The sequence below is a fragment of the Cupressus sempervirens genome, chromosome 4 (genome assembly GCF_028749045.1).
Source record: "Cupressus sempervirens isolate cs-2001-9-10 chromosome 4, ASM2874904v1, whole genome shotgun sequence".
Taxonomy (NCBI): domain Eukaryota; kingdom Viridiplantae; phylum Streptophyta; class Pinopsida; order Cupressales; family Cupressaceae; genus Cupressus; species Cupressus sempervirens.
In genome coordinates, this window is record NC_143121.1 from 796,201,372 (window position 1) to 796,219,200 (window position 17,829).

Here is a 17,829-nt window from a genome sequence, read left to right on the forward strand (position 1 = left end):
GCTAAGGATAGGGATTATAGAGTGGGGCAACTTTCTCAAGTAGAAATTTTCATATTAGTTCCTATTTACATTGACACCTTATGCTTGCTTCTCAATCATGGAGACCTTACTTATATTTGTAACTCATATGGAAAACTCGATGAATCCATAACTTGGGCTTGTAGAATTTCCCTTGTTGGGAACTAACCAGAATGGCCCATCAAAGGAATCCACATCTACCATTCTTGGATGGAGGGCCTCTTTAATGATCTCAAGAATTCTTTTTAAACATCATATTCCACAACCAACTCACGTCTAATTAAATTATCTTCATGTTTTTCAAATCAATGGGACTCTAAATACATTTCATTTCTATGGGAGTTGCTTAGCCATTAATTTCTTCTATTTACTCAAATCACATATATATTATCGATCAAAAGAGTCTCTATGATAGATATTGCTAGAGTTGGAAGGACTTAATATTAGAAATTTATGATCTTTAGAGCTAGTCATGATAAGAATAATAGATTATTCTTCCTCTCATGTTCAAGTCCTTTCCTATACACTTCAATATCTTCTTATGAGAACTTAGTAGTCAACCTCCAAATTGAGCCAGTCTCTAAATTACAAATTAGACCTTAGAGCTTTCATATTTTGCAATATTCTTTGAAAGCATGGTAAGCACCTCAAAAAATATTGTTGATAAAAATTTACACAATCTAATAGTCACTTGAGATAAAACTTTATAAGTGAAATCATGAGACTTTTTATGTGCTTAATTCCAAAAGTATCATTGTGTTCTTGTGCACAAGTCTCAAAGAAAAAATAATGGTAAAGATTCCATTATGATCATTGTTCATGTAAAAAGACATATGGTTCCTTCCTTAAACCTAATCCATGGATCTCCTCATTTCTTATCACTCTAATGTAGTTAATCGGGCCCCAAAGTGGGTCCAACTATTTTTTTTTTGCATTTCAAACAATTGAGCCTCTCAAAATTATCTATGGAGCTTACCAAACTGATTGAATTCAAAATTGATCATTGAATCACCATTTAAAACTTACTTAACCTCTTTATTTAAAAACTACATTTTTCTGATAGGAATGCCTACAAGATGGCTTTTAAAACTAACTAAAACAATTGTTTAAGCCCTCAAAGTTGAATACCTATTATTTTTTCTACATTATTGTATTTATCAAATTTTGTCTCATGATGATATCTAGGTCAAAAGAAACTGGCCATAAAATTTTCCTTCTTAAAAATCCCAACAAACAAACATGTCAAAAACAATAAAGTGCACTCAATTTTGGCTTTGAAAATAAGTCAAATAGAAACTTGAGGGTCTAGGAAATGGGAAATTAGTTTATTGTCACAAGGAGAGTATAAGTTTGTGATTTGGGATCATGAAAAATAACTTGGAATATTTGTTAGGTGTTCAAAGTTGAATACTTGGATTTGCAAACTAGGAACATTGGCAAAATAACAATTTTCATAAATGGAAAGGACTTGAGAATGTGTGCATATGGATTCATCAAGACTTGCAAAATGGAATAATTAGAGATTTTTAGAGTAGAATATAGTAGTACAATACATTTGGTCTCATCTATTACATATTTAAAGTTGTACATCAATCTACACTTTTAGACACCACTAAAACTTTATACAATACATTTGGAATTGCATTTGAAAACTAGTCAACTAGATTCTTCATAGGCTCTAATCTAGAACGTAGAAAGTGTATGACCCTAGAATACAATGCAAAAGTAAATTTCTCATTTCACTCAAGTGGGTCAAAGTTATAACTAGTCAAATAGGGCTTCCTAGAATTATAAGAAGAATGCATTAGCATGACAACAATAAACATCCAAGTTTAAGGGATTCAAAACCTAGTCAAAATGAATTGAAAAATAAAACATAGGTTCTTTTATATGCATACTAAACACTCCCAAATTGGAAAGTAATGAACTTAATTAGGTGTAAGATATTCAAATACAATCTAGGCTTCCTGTCACTATTTGACACTTGGGCAAAATGCAGATTTGAACAATGCTCAAAATGAAACTTCATGAAATGATTTAGAATGGAAATTTATTATCAAGAGACATATGGATATGATGAATGAAAGGTGTTAGAAACATAAAACACCTCATAGGCCTTAAAGTGATAGTCAAGTACATATGCAAGAAAAGCTCTTATAGGGGCTTAATTTGACTCAAATTTTAGAATGGTACTAAAAAATAGGGATGCAATTTTTAGTTCCATCTGGTTACACTAAACAAGGAGAATCATCACAAAAAAGATCTCTGAAGAACAAAAATCCTACATGCAATCATTATGGAAAATAGGACACTCATCAAAAAAATGTTGGAGTAATGGAAAATCAAAATTCAAATGAAATTGCTACAGTTGCAATAAGCCTGATCATAGAGAAAGTGAATGTAAAGACAAACCAAAGTTTGAAGGGAAGTGATTTACATGCAACAAGAAAGTTCATAAATCCTCTGAGTGTAGGAAAAAGCAATGGAACATTGGACCAAGAACATGAGCATTTATCAACTGGGATTACAACACTTGGTATAGATGTTATCTATGTGGATAATATGGACACATTGGAACTAACTGTATGAGGACTCACTTTAGAAAAATAAATCCTTCCAAAAGATCCTATGTATGAAAATAACTTGGTCACTTGGCAAAGAATTGCATGAATAGAGTTTTTTTGCATATTAATAAAGAAAACAAAGGCAATACTAATATTGATGAGATTAAGACTCAAAGGAATTATCAATAGGAAAGAATATCTCCTAATAGATCAAGTCAAATCTCTAAATTTATTGATACCCAAGTCAATGAGTTGGGTGATTCGATCACCTTTAAGTAAATATATAGGGAGACCACTGGAGCTGTGAGAAAAATAATATCCTACATTAGTTCCAGTTAAGCAAGCAAGAAATTCCAAATCAACATATTAGATGCAATAGGATAATATGGAAGAATCAAGTTTTAACTGAGTCAAGTCTTAATTATAATTGAGTTGTTAGACCTTAATAAGTTACTCAAGAATAACTAAACAAGGTTAGGTTATATGGCTCAACTAAATCATATGACTTAACTGAGTCATATGAATTAACTGAGCTTACTTCATCTACCATGTTACAAAGCATTAATGAGGACATAAAAGTTGAAATTTTATTAAAAGGAGAAATTAAAGGTTTATTCTTTCTGCATGAATCCAAAGATCAAACTAAGAAGAGAATTCTTGGAGTCCTCAAGAAATATTGAGAAATGTTGTTAATGAACTAAGTTTCAATCAAGTTTACCATCTAGAGTTCTTCATCAACCAAACATAAGAGCAACTTCATCAAGCACAAAGGTTAGCAAGGGTTCTAAAATGTTGGTCAAGAATGCAGATTGCAAATCATCTAACTTCAAACTTCAATCTTTACCCTATAATCATTGAAGAAAAGGATCCCAAGGGAGAATACTCAGAGATCAGGCATAAAGTGCATTGTTTGAGAGTGGAGCATTGAAAGCCAAACACTGGCATCTAGAAGTTAAAGGATTGAGATACATACTTCATATGTCAAGGAATTTTTAAGTGAAGTGGAGTAGGTTTGTATTGAGCTAAGTCTATGACATGACCTTTTCGCTTGAGCAACCAGTCAGAATCACCAAGAAGATGATCCATCAAATTGCTAGATATCGAATGATGTAAAAGTCAAAGGTAACCAAAACCCTAGCATGAGGAGAACTATCCACCCTAACCCTAGCTGAATGGGATGACAAAGGCATGAAGTTGAACAATGTTATAAATATAGAAACCAGGTTCATAATATATGTCATAGCTCACGAGATCTATGAACATTAAAGCTAACCCAACAACATTCCCATTAAAGTAGTTGACTTAGCATACAAGGTGGTGAAGAAGAAATTGAAAGTTGATCTTGCTGAGCTACATTGTGTTTAATTGCATAAGAACATGGACAACATTCACAATTCCAAGAAAAATCCATGTAAGTTTGGCTCTCTATTGATGTGTTTATTTCTCTATGTGCAAAAATTCTTTCCATCAAAAGGAAATGGTGTATGGAAGAAGGATACATCTATTCTATATCGTATTAGTAGTTTCATTAATGAAATGGGTGAAAATTTTGATGGCATCATGGATTCATATTTTGATAAATTCAAGGAGAAGATGTAAAAAAGGTTTAGGATCACTAAAAAATTGGTTGATGATTATGAGAAATACATCTATTTCCTAGTTGACTATGGAAATGTTCATATTCAAGCAATCAAACCTATGATAGCATCAGTGAGACCATTGGGTTATGAAGTTAACATTGATGAAACAAGAGACATCATTGAAGCCCTTATGAATAAACTAGTGGATCCCAAGGATACCTACTTTGGTGTTATGAAAAAGCAAAAACTATAATCTCACTTGAGATTTAGATTCATCAATTCCTAAAGAGAGGAAAGAAAAGGTTAGAAAACCTTGAGAAGAAATTTTCCAAATATGATTCCCCTCTCATGCTTACCAAGGATAAAGGTGATTATGTAGGTGAGGAAGAAGAAAAGGAAGGTGATCACAAAGAAGAGGAGGAAAAGGAACCTCCGAAGAAGAAAGAAAAAACACCATCAAGGAAATCAACAAGGTCTTCTACCCCTATGATTATTGCCACCAATCCTAGTAAGATAAGAAGAAAATTAAGGCTTGAGGATGAGGATGATGATGAAGATAAAGATAACACTCCAATCAAGAAGCCTCACCTACCTTTGAACAAATGTTTAAATTAGTAAAGCAAGGAAATGGCATGGCTAATTTCAAGTACCTCATATATGAAACTAGAAGCAAGGAGGAGAAAAAATAGATCGAAGATGCATTAGTGGAAAAAATGGCTAGATGGAAATATGACCCCAATGAACTCAAAGGGAAAGCTCGTAGAGCCCTAATAAACATTGTCTCTCACCATTTAGGTAATACAAATAAGATAGAGAAAGATGTCATAGAGAAGACCCTAAGAAAATGAATGCCAAATCTATCTAAGAAGGAAATAAAGGAGGCAATACCAAAGCATGAAAATAGATAGACTCCTAGATTCAAAAAATTTCAGATTTTGTCAAACAAAATTAAGGATGTTGTACAATCCACATCTAATATGTGGAAAAATATTTTTTACATAAAAGAAGAGAGAAATCTATAGTGTCTCTCATGTTTGTAGTCTATACCTTGTTGTCTATTTTGATTCGAGAGATACTTGATACTCTTATTATTTTGTACCTTATGATGACCTAAGTGTTAGTTGTATACTTGAATTTAGTACCATAGATGCCTTGTTGCTATGTTGTTTAGTTTATCATATTTGCATGTTGATGCTATTTTCAGATGACAGTAGATCTATGAGGATATCTGGTTATATAGTTTATTAGACATATTTGTTGATTATGTTATGAGATGAATTTTAGGCTATGGTTATTTGCTTCATTCTTGTATCTTTACGCTTTCTATGAATGTGAGTGATATAAATAGATTAAATAGGTATTTTAATACATGGTGCTTCGGCTATGATATTATATGCAATTGCACTTGATCGTGTATTTTAGTGTGTAGGAATTATATCTCTAGCAGTGGCACATGGAGTTAGTGATTTAGCTATTTATATTTTATGTAAATTAGTTTTTGGATTAGATTGTGTGGAGATTTTTACCATCAACGTTTCAAATCACACAACGCGATCCATCATCAGGATGAGAGAGCAAGAGATGTCAAACAAAGTAAGTAACAGATTTAGCAAAGACTCACCAAATAAAGGAGAACAAGAAAAAAGGATTGCACAAACCTCGAAGCTGAACCAAATAATAATAATAATAATAATAAAACAAAACAAAACAATTGGGGTGAATGACTAAACAAAAGGACATTACACAAGAATAAGGTAATCAAGAATATAAAAATAAAAATAAGATAACCAAGAATATAAATACCTATATAAGTTATATATATATATATATAACCTTATCCATGCATATACATAATCCACCTAATACCTCTAATAAATATAAATAAGCATATAATATATATATGCATAATATATATATATATGTGTGTGTGTGTGTGTGTGTGTGTGTGTGTGTGTGTTTATATTACACACACACACACACACACACACACACACACATATATATATGTACTTATCTACTAATCTACCTATCTATATTACAAATAAATAATGATATGTTTATGATATATACTTATATATGCAATACACCTAATACATATAAATAAGCATATATTATATTTATAATATATACTTAATATATATATGTAATACACATGTTACATATAAATAAGCACACACACACACACACACACACACACACACACATATATATATATATATATATATATATATATATATTACATATATATAAGAATTTATTATATATATGTGGTATAGACATATATTTTAAGGTGATATATATATACTTATCTACTAATCTATTTATCTATAATACAAATAAATAATATGTTTATGATATATACTTATATGTATTAAGCATATATAAGTATATGTTAAACATATATATAGTATGTATAATATATACTTGAATATGCTTATTTATATGTAATACGTGTATTACATATATATATTAAGTATATATTATAAATATAATATATGCTTATTTATATGTATTAGAGGTATTAGGTGTATTACATATATGCATGGATAAGTTTATATATATATATATATATAACTTATATAGGTATTTATATTCTTGATTATCTTATTTTTATTTTTATATTCTTGTTTACCTTATTCTTGTGTGATGTCCTTTTGTTTAGTCATTCACCCCAATTGTTTTGTTTTGTTTTTATTTTTATATTTTTTATTATTATTTGGTTCAGCTTTGGGGTTTGTGCAATCCTTTTTTTCCTATTCTCCTTTACTTGGTGAGTCTTTGCTAAATCTGCTACTTACTTTGTTTTACATCTCTTGCTCTCTCATCCTGATGATGGATCATGTACTGTGATTCGAAACGTTGATGGTAAAAATCTCCACACAATCTAATCCAAAAACTAATTTACATAGCTATTCATATTTTACTAATGTTGTCCCTGTATGGTCGGCGTATCCTTATTTTAATTGTTTTAAGTAAAACCTTTCGATGATTAGTAAATCTAAACTCATCTACATTATGTGATTTTCTGTGATTTAGAGTTTTTTGGCTTTAAATCTTTTTGGATTTAATTTCTAGCAGCTTTGCCTTAGGTGAAATTCCATTATGGATAATAGCCTATTTTCATTTGGATTGATTCAGAGTTTAGCTACTATAGTTGACTATTTGTCCTAATCGAGTATTCACTCAAAAAAGTAAATAAGTGTTGAAAGAGGAATTTAATTCATCACTTTTTCTATTTTGAATTTTAGAATTTGGAGAGCTTTTTCCAAAATCCTCTTTGTAAGGATTATACTTTTGCTCATTCTAGGAGCTGTCAGCATGGGATCTTCATGAGGTTGGTCTCGTTGGATTCGGCTTGGGGAGTTTATGCTTTGCCATCACTTTCAATAGATTTGGTAGGTTATTTATTTTATTGCAAGGGTTTTAATTTCTACCCTTTTTGTTGGCAGGTAAGGCCTTCCCATTTTATTGTTTTTACTCTATTTCAATTTTTGTTTCTTGTAGAAATATGTTAGGAGGTTGAGAACTAGTATTCCCCTTCATTTCTATATGCTGGTTCAACCTAGTTGGTCGGGTATGAATGTTTTCCCTATTTTTGAAATGGGGGTTTGGGTTTTTGAGCCATTATGCTAGCTATTTTTGTATATGGTGTCTAATTTCATTTATTTTTGAATTTTTGGGTTTTTGCACCCAAAGGCCAAATGGGTTTTAAGTTCAAAATATTTCCAAAATTTGGGCTTTTTGCCTCGTTTTGCATACCACCCTATTTTCTCAAATTTTCTTGACACAACGTTGGTCGTGGACTTGGATGATCTATTTGGATATCTATTAGACCACTTTTGCACTTTATGTTGCATTGGGATGCATATTGTGTTCGTCCTCCAAAGTCTATTTTGATTGAGTGACTTTATGTTTGTGTTCTCATCTAGTCCTTGTGTTATGATCTTCATGATGGTGGTGTGCCACACATGAGTGCATACACATATAATTGTCAGGTGACCAGCGGGGCCAGATCTTTCATGGTAATTTTAGAAGTTATGATCATTGGGGTTGGGTTGGGAATTTTCATGCCTAAGGGCACTCATTGCTAGATGAGCATGGGTAGGGTAGGGTAGCATATGGAGGGGGCTTCTATCTCGTATCCTAGTGACCTTGTCCCACAAGGTTGGCATGAAGCAGTTTTAAATAAGTGATAATTAAATAAAAAATTGGGTGGTAATAAAACTTAATAAAATATGTGTGTGGGGCACTCCATTGAGGAGTTGAAATGCTTGATATGAGCTTAGGCTTATCAATACCAAGTGACTCTCCATGATGTTAGTCCCTACATAGTAGCCCATTGTGATGTCTGACTAGGACGTATACTTTATGCATTTTCTTTGTCTTGGATTCAGTCATCATACTACTTGGCATGTGTATTAGCTATGGATGTTGTTTTTTGTGTTTGTGGTTGGATCATTATCTCCATTAGCATGGTGGGTGTGGACCTATGTGTGTCACATGGTTGGGAGGCATAGCTACCTTCACTACTACTAGGGACTGGTGTACAGAGATGGTCTTGTATCCTAGTGTGTCTATTGTTGGATGTGTTCACTTGGTACTTTGGTACATAGAGTATGCTTCCTTGTGATTTATGCTTTCATTGGGATGTTGTTTATCATTTTTAGATGATGTTAGTTTTAATGCATTCCATATTATGATGATTAACATGTGGCAGGTGATGTTATCTACTTTGTAGGATTATCTTATCCTTTACTACTAGCATGTTAGATTTATTTTGCTTATATTATAGCATATTTTAGTAGTGACATGCCTATTACAACAGTATCGATGATCTGATCAGTGGCTTGGGATGTTACACATGGGGGATGGCTAAGGCCCATGATGGTGTTAGGATGCCATTGATGGTTGGGAGGAACTGTGTACTTAGATTGATTTCACTATACATTGCAATGTTATTTTAGTTACTATGATGTTCTTTCTATACCTTTGCTTCATATTTCTTGTTAGATGGCTAGTTGTAGATTTTGCCTTTTTCTAGTGTGTTCAAGTGTTTAGGCCTCAAATTGTGGATCCAATACTCCTTAGTGTAGAGGTTTTGAACTTAGTTTTAGTCTATTGTTGTCCTTTGGTTTTTTCTTGCATTCCTTGGATGACTATGTGTCAACATGGTGCAACCCAAAAATGTATCGCATGCCCATAGAAAATGTATCATACGTGTCCTAATTTTATTGCACACCTCTTGGAGAAATATCATGCAATACTTTCCAGTATCGCATCTCCTTTTGAGAATTATGATACGATACCCTTAAAGTATCACATGCCTTCAAGAGAAGTATCAGAAAGTCCCTAAAAGTATTGCCCTTCTTCTTTAGTGTTGTATTAAAGTATCGCCTGGGGTTTTGTAAATACCTCTACAGGCAGGTAGTGACACTTTTTAGTTTAATCCAAACTTTTTGAGAGTTTTTTCAGATACCCTATTTGGTGTTCTTCAACCCTTTGGTGTTACATTTTGAATTTAGAATTCATTTGATTTGAATTCAGTTATGTGTCTTTCATTTTCAGTTGTTTTGGTTAGTAGTGGTATTTTGAGATTTGCTGGTTGCCGAGATGGTGGTTCAGTCTTCTATTGTGATATTTGTAATCGATGTATGTTACTCACATGTGTACTTACACTTTTTTAAATATATATATATATATATATATATATATATATATATATATGTATGTATGTATGTATGTATGTATGTATGTATGTATGTATGTATGTATGTATGTATGTATGTATGTATGTATGTATGTATGTATTCTAGCTTTTATTTCATCCTTGTTTCCAAGGATCTCCAGGCGGGGCATTACATTTGGTATCAAAGCTCATGTTGCAACATTGGGATATTTGTGTTATGCTTCCACTATGGTTTTGTTTGGTGTTGTGTATTGCTATATTATGTTTTATTATTGTTATCTCATCAGTTCATACTTTCAACTCTTATGCTTGTGATCTGACTTTCCTGACATCACCTTGTTGCTCCCACAGTGATGCCTACTATATGTAGACCTCGTGGCCATGATGGTACCCATAGTGGTAACCATGGAAATGAAAACCACAAAGAGGAACATCAGGATAGAGAGGGGGAATGAGGCAATAATGCTAATTAGGATGGTATAGGGGTATTGATGCTAGTACTCTAGGAGATTCTTGCTCGATTGGGCCCTTGTGCTAAGGAGCACCAACAAAATCATGATTGAGAAGAAGGGTCTCACTATGGAGATTCCCATTATTTAGAGCATAGAGAGGAGGAGCATGAACATGACCATTCTCTTACCCCACTTGTGGGTAGAAGGCATCATTAGGGTGGTAGGGACCACAACAGTGAGGATTCCATTAGATTGAATATCATGAAGCCCCTTCAAAGTTCCAGACCACTAGTGTATGATGGCAAGGGAAGTGGCCTCAAAGCTAAGACTTGGTTGTTGGACATAGAGTGTTGTTTCACAATGTATCCATATTCAACCAACATGAGGGCCCATTGTGCAATTATGCAATTGAGGGACCATGCATCCATTTGGTGGAATATTGAGAGTCAAAAGATTCAGGTTAGTGTTGCAGATCTCACTTGGGAGATCTTTGAGGAGAGGTTCTGAGAGAGATTCTTATCTCCTTAGTTCAAAGAGGCCTGTACTAATGAGTTTCATGCAATCTAATAATGAAACATGACTATGGATCAATACAAGATCTAATTCTTTGAACTTAGGTAGTATTCATGCTATAAAAATGATGATTTACTCTTAGCTCATCATTTTATTCGAGGCCTTAAGGATTCCCTCATTGGAGAAGCCTACATGCATCAGCCTAGGAATCTTGTTCTTGCTATTGAGAAGGTATGTATTGTAGAGGAGAATATGGCTAGAGTTTTTAGTACTAGATCTAGTTCTCAGAACTAGAGTGCAAAGAATTCAAAGTAGGATGCACAGTATTCTCAATACTTAGGGAAGAGGTAAACCTAGTCAACACCCTCTCAGGGTGGTTCTCATCGTAATTAACAAAGGGGTTATTGGACGAAAGGTGGTCAATCTTCTAGTACCTTAGGTATGAAAGGAGATAACCAAAATCAAGGGCAAAAATCTCAGCAAGATTACCCTCCATAGGGTGGTCAACATTATTCCAGCAGAGGTAGTGCACCATATCCTAGCGCTACTTAGGGTGGATGTGGAACTGGTCCCAAATTTTTTGGGAGTTGCTACTCTTGTGGCCAGCCTAGCCATAAATATTTTGAGTGTTCCATCAAACCATCTATAGGACCAAGTAAGGGTGTAGTGAGATCTAAGCCTATTGTAGGAGATGCGGCTAGGAATTCTACCAGGCAAGAGAAGCTTATTGAGAAGGATGAAAGGGAGTTTGACAATAAGGTGCTTGAGCACATTGCAATAAAATAAGTAGAATTATCCACAATTTTGGAAAAGTTGGAAAAATCCTTTACTAATGTGACATCACTTTTTGAAAAACTATGTGATGTTTCTAGTTTCACTAAGGAAGTTAAGGAGAAGTTAAATAAAATTGATGTGGATATGCAAGCTAGTGCACAAAGGTTGCAGCTTGACCCCAGCTCAAGCTCATCACATCACATCAAGGTGAAATTTCTTTTAGATATGTAGGAAGATATTTTGAGAGAAGAGGCAAGGATTAGATCAATACTAATTGACATACAAAACATAATCTTGCCAATTATGGACACAATACAGAAGCATATTGCACATTCCAAAACATCAGTCCAGGACAACAACTTCTAAGTGGTAGATCACATGATACAATTGTCATCAGAAGTTTGGGTAGCTCTCTCCACAAGCCAAATTTTTCAAGAGAATTGGGATAAGACACTTGATCTTATTCTAGAGGTACATGTAGACTTTCTCTCTCATTTTGGTGGTACTATGTAAATAGCATATATAGCCCTTTGGCATTATTGTCAAAAAGGGGGAGATGAGTATAGAACAAAGGGGGAGATAGTATAGTGAAAAGGGGAGAGAATAGAATAAAGGATGTATTTTGATCTGATAGATATGTGTACAAAATACATGAGATGACTATGTGCATATGTATATACAATATATGTAGATATGTATATACAAAAGCTTTACAAAGATAAATTTTGAAAAATCTAATCAAAATTAGTATGTCAATTTGTGTACATAAGGTTTAGCCTATAAGTGTTTTCTCACTAATGCCAAAGGTGGAGATTGTTGGCATTAAGTTTTATTTTCCATTGGTGACAACACTTATTCAATTATGTGAAGATACTGAGCTCATCATTCAGTTTCTAGTATCTACCGAGCACTCCAATGTTCACCAAGTTTTGCTTTTTACACCGAGCATTTCAGAGGCTACTAAGTAAATACAGACAATGTTAAGACCAGTAGTTACCATCGAGTAGTATAGTTACTACCGAGCTTCACAGGTCTACTGAGCAGTTAGTCAGTGTGATGGGAAAATTAGTATAAACCAAGTGACAAAAGAAGTAATGTTTACCAAGTGCACCAAGGTAAACTCAGCATCCAATATCTACCGAGTGACACTATATCCACTAAGTTCAAAGCTACATTGTGTGATTAGTATGGACCAAGACTTCACATCTACTGAGTGCATGATGATGCCAAGTAATGCAGTGGATGCCGAGTATCAAAAGGTCACCGAGTCAGCTTTCTAAACTTGAGTTATTTTCTATTGGGCTAACTTAGTAATGTTTTGTTCACTTGTGTTTTGGCTAACCTTGTGTTTGTAATAAATTAGAATGGTTTGTGTGTGTGTGTGTGTGTGTGTGTGTGTGTGTGTGTGTGTGTGTGTGTGTGTGTGTGTGTGTGTGTGTGTGTGTGTGTGATGTATTGTATCATACCATTGTATTGTAGAATAATCAATATGATCAATGTATGAAGGATTGTAAGAATTGCATGTGAATGTGTATCAGCAGCAATACAAGGAAATCAGCAATCAAAGTTGTAAGTAAGATCCCCTATTTCATCCTAATAGGTGAATCAGTCCTAAATCCTTTAACAAGGTAGACTTAACAATCTTTGTATAAATCTCCTAAAAAAGTGCATACTTTGTTGTATGTTTGCAAATCCTCTAACAAGGTGGATCTAGTAGTCCTAATTGCTCCTAATAGGGTAGATCACTAGAAGTGGTCAATGTAAGCCTTAACTGGCCAACTTTATGCCGTAGTAGTGAAGTTTTGTGGGTACCATCCCCACCCCAATTTTACTTTCTACTTGGAAGGTTTTTGGGTCACCAAAATTCTGTGCTCCATGTGTTATGAATTTTTATCTTTCAGTTCTTATGCATGCAGTAAAGTAGATGGATAAATGGTGATTAATTTATATTGTTAAGTGCTGAATTAATGAAATTTTTTTAAGTTACTAATTCACCCCTCCCCTCTTAGTAATTTAGCAACTCTTCATTATTTTCAACATCCTCATACCTATCTTTCAAGTTATCTCTTTCTTTAGTAAGAAAGTCAATCTATTCAAGAGCTTCTTCAAGATTTTTCTTTAATTGTTCCATATTTACAAGGATCTTACTTAAGTTGTTAAGCCTCTTCCAAGTAATTGGTATAGTGTTAGAAATAGATAATACTGGGGGGGAAGGGGTCAATTGATATTCTACAAACTTTTTCCCACAACTAAATATTGTTAATTACTTTATAATGTGTATATGAAAGTAAACCAATAATGTTGAACAGTAAATATAACCATGCACATGCATAACTCATAACACCATTTTTTGAACTAGGAAAATATTGGCCAAGGGAAAATCTTGGTGGGGATGATACCCACTAGATGATTCACTAAACAATAGGATCGTGTTAAGGGTATTGAGTCTGTTAGGAGTCTATAAAATGCATATAGTGTCTCCAGTCCTTGTTAGAGGACTAGGCCTTGTTATAAGCATCAGCATTGTTAGGAGTTGCTTCAACCTAGTTAGGAGTTGGTAGATCAAATACAATGTATGCAAGAAGAGCCCGCTACCCTAACATGCAATTATAAAATTTAGTTCTTCACAAGAATAGGTATACATACAATAATTTTTCACTGCTATAATTCACACCTATTTTGATCATACATTAAACCTCACATCACATAAGGCTTGTAAATATTTTAGATATTTCATACAATAGTTTTCATGTCACACCACTTTCGCTCGCATATCACATATCACACTCTCTATCTATGTAAGATAAGATCTTTACTTATACCTTGCATATTAGCAAATCTCTTCTCAGTCAGCCTTCATGTCTTCACACATTTGACATAATATAAAATAACTTATGGAATAATATCCACATAGTCATCTCATCATTACTTGGTAATTATTTTGTTACTAAAATAATTCCTTTAGACATACAACTCTAATTATTGGTATGCTTTGTTCTGCTCTGTTAAATGCTTGTGTTGGTATTTCAATTGTAACTTGTGTTGTACTATCTATATACACCTACACACTAGAACACATCATCATGGAATTGTCATAGAGCTTTCCTCAACTATGCATAGGCTAACTCTAAAAGAGTTATTCATACACATCACATTTATCTTTGTACTACTACAAATTGTCTAACGCTTAAACAATTTTCTAACTATAAATGCATAAATGGAATGTTGAATACATGTTGCAATAAATGACAACTATCAAGACATTTAATTGATCATATTTCCAACACTCCTTTAGCAATTTATTTATCACTATGATCAAGTTCTTATTAGTGGACTCAACCATGCCATTCCCTTGGAGATAGTATTTAGATGAGAACTTGATTATAACCTGATTGTCTAATGCCCATTGAGTAAGGAATGTTGATAGAAAATATGACATGTTGTCACATGCAAGAAAAAATGGCATCTCAAACCTTGTGACAATGTGTTCTTCCAAGAAATCAGTAACCACTTTTGTTGTGAAGTTTTGAAAAGTTTCAACTTTTATCTAGCATGTGCAATAGTATCTAGTTGTGAGGACAAACATATATCTTGTAGATGATGGTGGGTTTACTAGTCCAATAAATTCAAGCCCCCACTTAGCAAAAGGGTGTACCTCAAACACTAGTTGTAGTGACATACTTGGATGTCTCTCTATTAGCACTAGTCTAACAAATTTAGCAAGAGCGTACATGTTTGAATGTATCCTTGAAGATTGTAGGCCAAAAGTAACATGATCTTAAAATCATATGGGCAATAGGTTTTTCTAATCTAGTTCCATACCATACATGTCATGAGACTATTCCAAAACCTCTTTTGCTTCTTCACATCCCAAACACTTAAAATGAATTCTCATGAAGTTTCTTTTATAAATTTTTCTATCTTGAAGCATATAGGATTCACATTTCATCTTGTGTCCTTTGCATTGGGAACTATTCATCTAGTTAGGGTATTGATTCTACAAAAGATAGTAGACAATATCTTGATACCATACATTTGTGATTATTTCTTGATCAATATCCACTTGAGAGACTATGATCTTTTTTTTATTGTTGGTGCTAATTTTTTCATCGAATTTAATTTCATTGTCATTACTAATCTCATTATCGATTATCATCTTAGTTAGTCCTTGTCCTTTCACCAACTTCATTGTTTGAAAATCCAAGTTGAACTCTTCTAATATAGCCATCCATTTTCCTTGTCTTTTGCCTAATTCATTCTATATTAGTAATATTTTGATGGTAGGATCTGGCACAATTGCATATACTTTTCTCTTGAGTATGTAATGACAAAATTTCTTAACTGCCTTTATTAGGGTGAAGGATTGCTTTTCAATATTGGAATAGTTCAATTTAGTGTTCTTTAGTGGACAACTCATGAATGTGATGGATCTTTCATCCTCTTTGTCTTTCTTTCAAGTGAGAATCCAAAAACATGAATGTTTTAAAGAAAAGGAGTAGTTTTTAAAGGAAAATCATAATTTGGACTTACCCATATGGGATCCATAGAGATAGCTACTTTTATTTCCTCAAAAAAATAATTTATTTTAGGAACCCATCTAGTTTTTGCTCCCTTTTTTAGCAAGTCATTAAGAGGTCATACTATCTTAGCAAACCCACTAATCAATTTATGCACAAAATTTATCTTCCAAAGAAAGATTTTAGCTCTTTACAACTATGAGGAGGTGAAAAATTAAGAATCGCTTATATCTTTTGAGGATTAATGGATATCCCAACTTCATAAATGATATGACCAAGAAGCTTTCCTTTTGTGACCTCGAATGAACACTTCTTAGGATTAAGTGATAGGCCATATCTTTGGGATTGGTTGAATACTTGTCTCAAATCAACAATATGAGTACTCTGATCTTTCAAAAAAATGGTTAAGTCATCCATATAGATAACTATACATTTTTTATCAACATTTTCAATTCTTTGTCCATCACTCTTTGAAATGTGGCTCCTGTATTGATCAATCCAAAAGGCATCCTTTTGTATGCAAAGGTTCCCCATTTTGTATGAATGCAGTTTTCTACCTATCTTCTTCATCTACCATCACCTAGTTGTATCCAAATATCCATCTAGAAAAGACATCAATTTGGATCCATTCATAATTTGCAATACTTCATCAAGTGAGAGAAAATGGTAATTATCTTTCTAAGATGCTTGTTTTAAATTGCAAAAATCCACACAAAGGTGAATTTATCTAGTTTTTTTCCTTATTTGAACCAAATGAGAAACCCATGTAGAATGTTGGATCGGAAAGATAATTTTAGCATCAAGAAACTTATGGACCTCTTTCATTATTAAAGGTTCAATAATGGGATTCAATAGTCTCTAGCTTTGAGGAAAAGGTTTGGCAATTGGTTTCAACAGAATGTCATGAGTGATGATTTTAGGATCATAAATCTTGAGTTATTCATAACTCCAGGCTATGGAATCTTTATATTTTGTAAGAAATTGAAATATACTTTCTCATTCTTGAGGGTTGTAGGCCTTTAAATTTATCACCATCTTTGAATCCTCTTTTGTGCCTAGATTATATGAATCGCATTCTTTAATCCCTTTTTCTTCAATAGTTATTTTACTATGCATTGATTTTTCATGATCGAAGATACATTATAACTCTACCATTCCCTTAGGAATAATTTTAGTCTTCAAATTTATAATCCCATCTTCATCTTCTAGCTGATCATCCTCAAGTTTGTCATCGAGAGTATCATCAATCTCTTCTCCTTTGTAAAGATAATTGCATATGATGAACTCAAGAATGTGTTGATTATATTGGGAGACTTGCAAGTTTGTAATATTGTCCAAAATGGATGGGGGAGCAACCAATTCAACTAAAAACCTCTTTAGTCTTGTTCTTTCAATGGGTTGCAATGCACTTGCTGAAATGGCAAGGGCATTGGATACCATATTCTTCTTCCCTAGAATGGACCTTATGTTCAGGGCGTCAAAATACTCCATCGAGTCCCACACCTTTTTCTAGTATGCAATTAATCTTCTATCATTGCAAGAGTAAATTGATTTCATATGCCTAATCACCAACTAACAGTCTCCTTCAATTATGAGACTTTTGATGTCTTTCTCTAATGCAAAGAGAAGTCCACGAATTAAGGCTTCATACTTTGCAACATTGTTAGTACATCTAAATTGTAAATGATACATTGAATAAAAACACCTACCTTTGGGATTATTTAA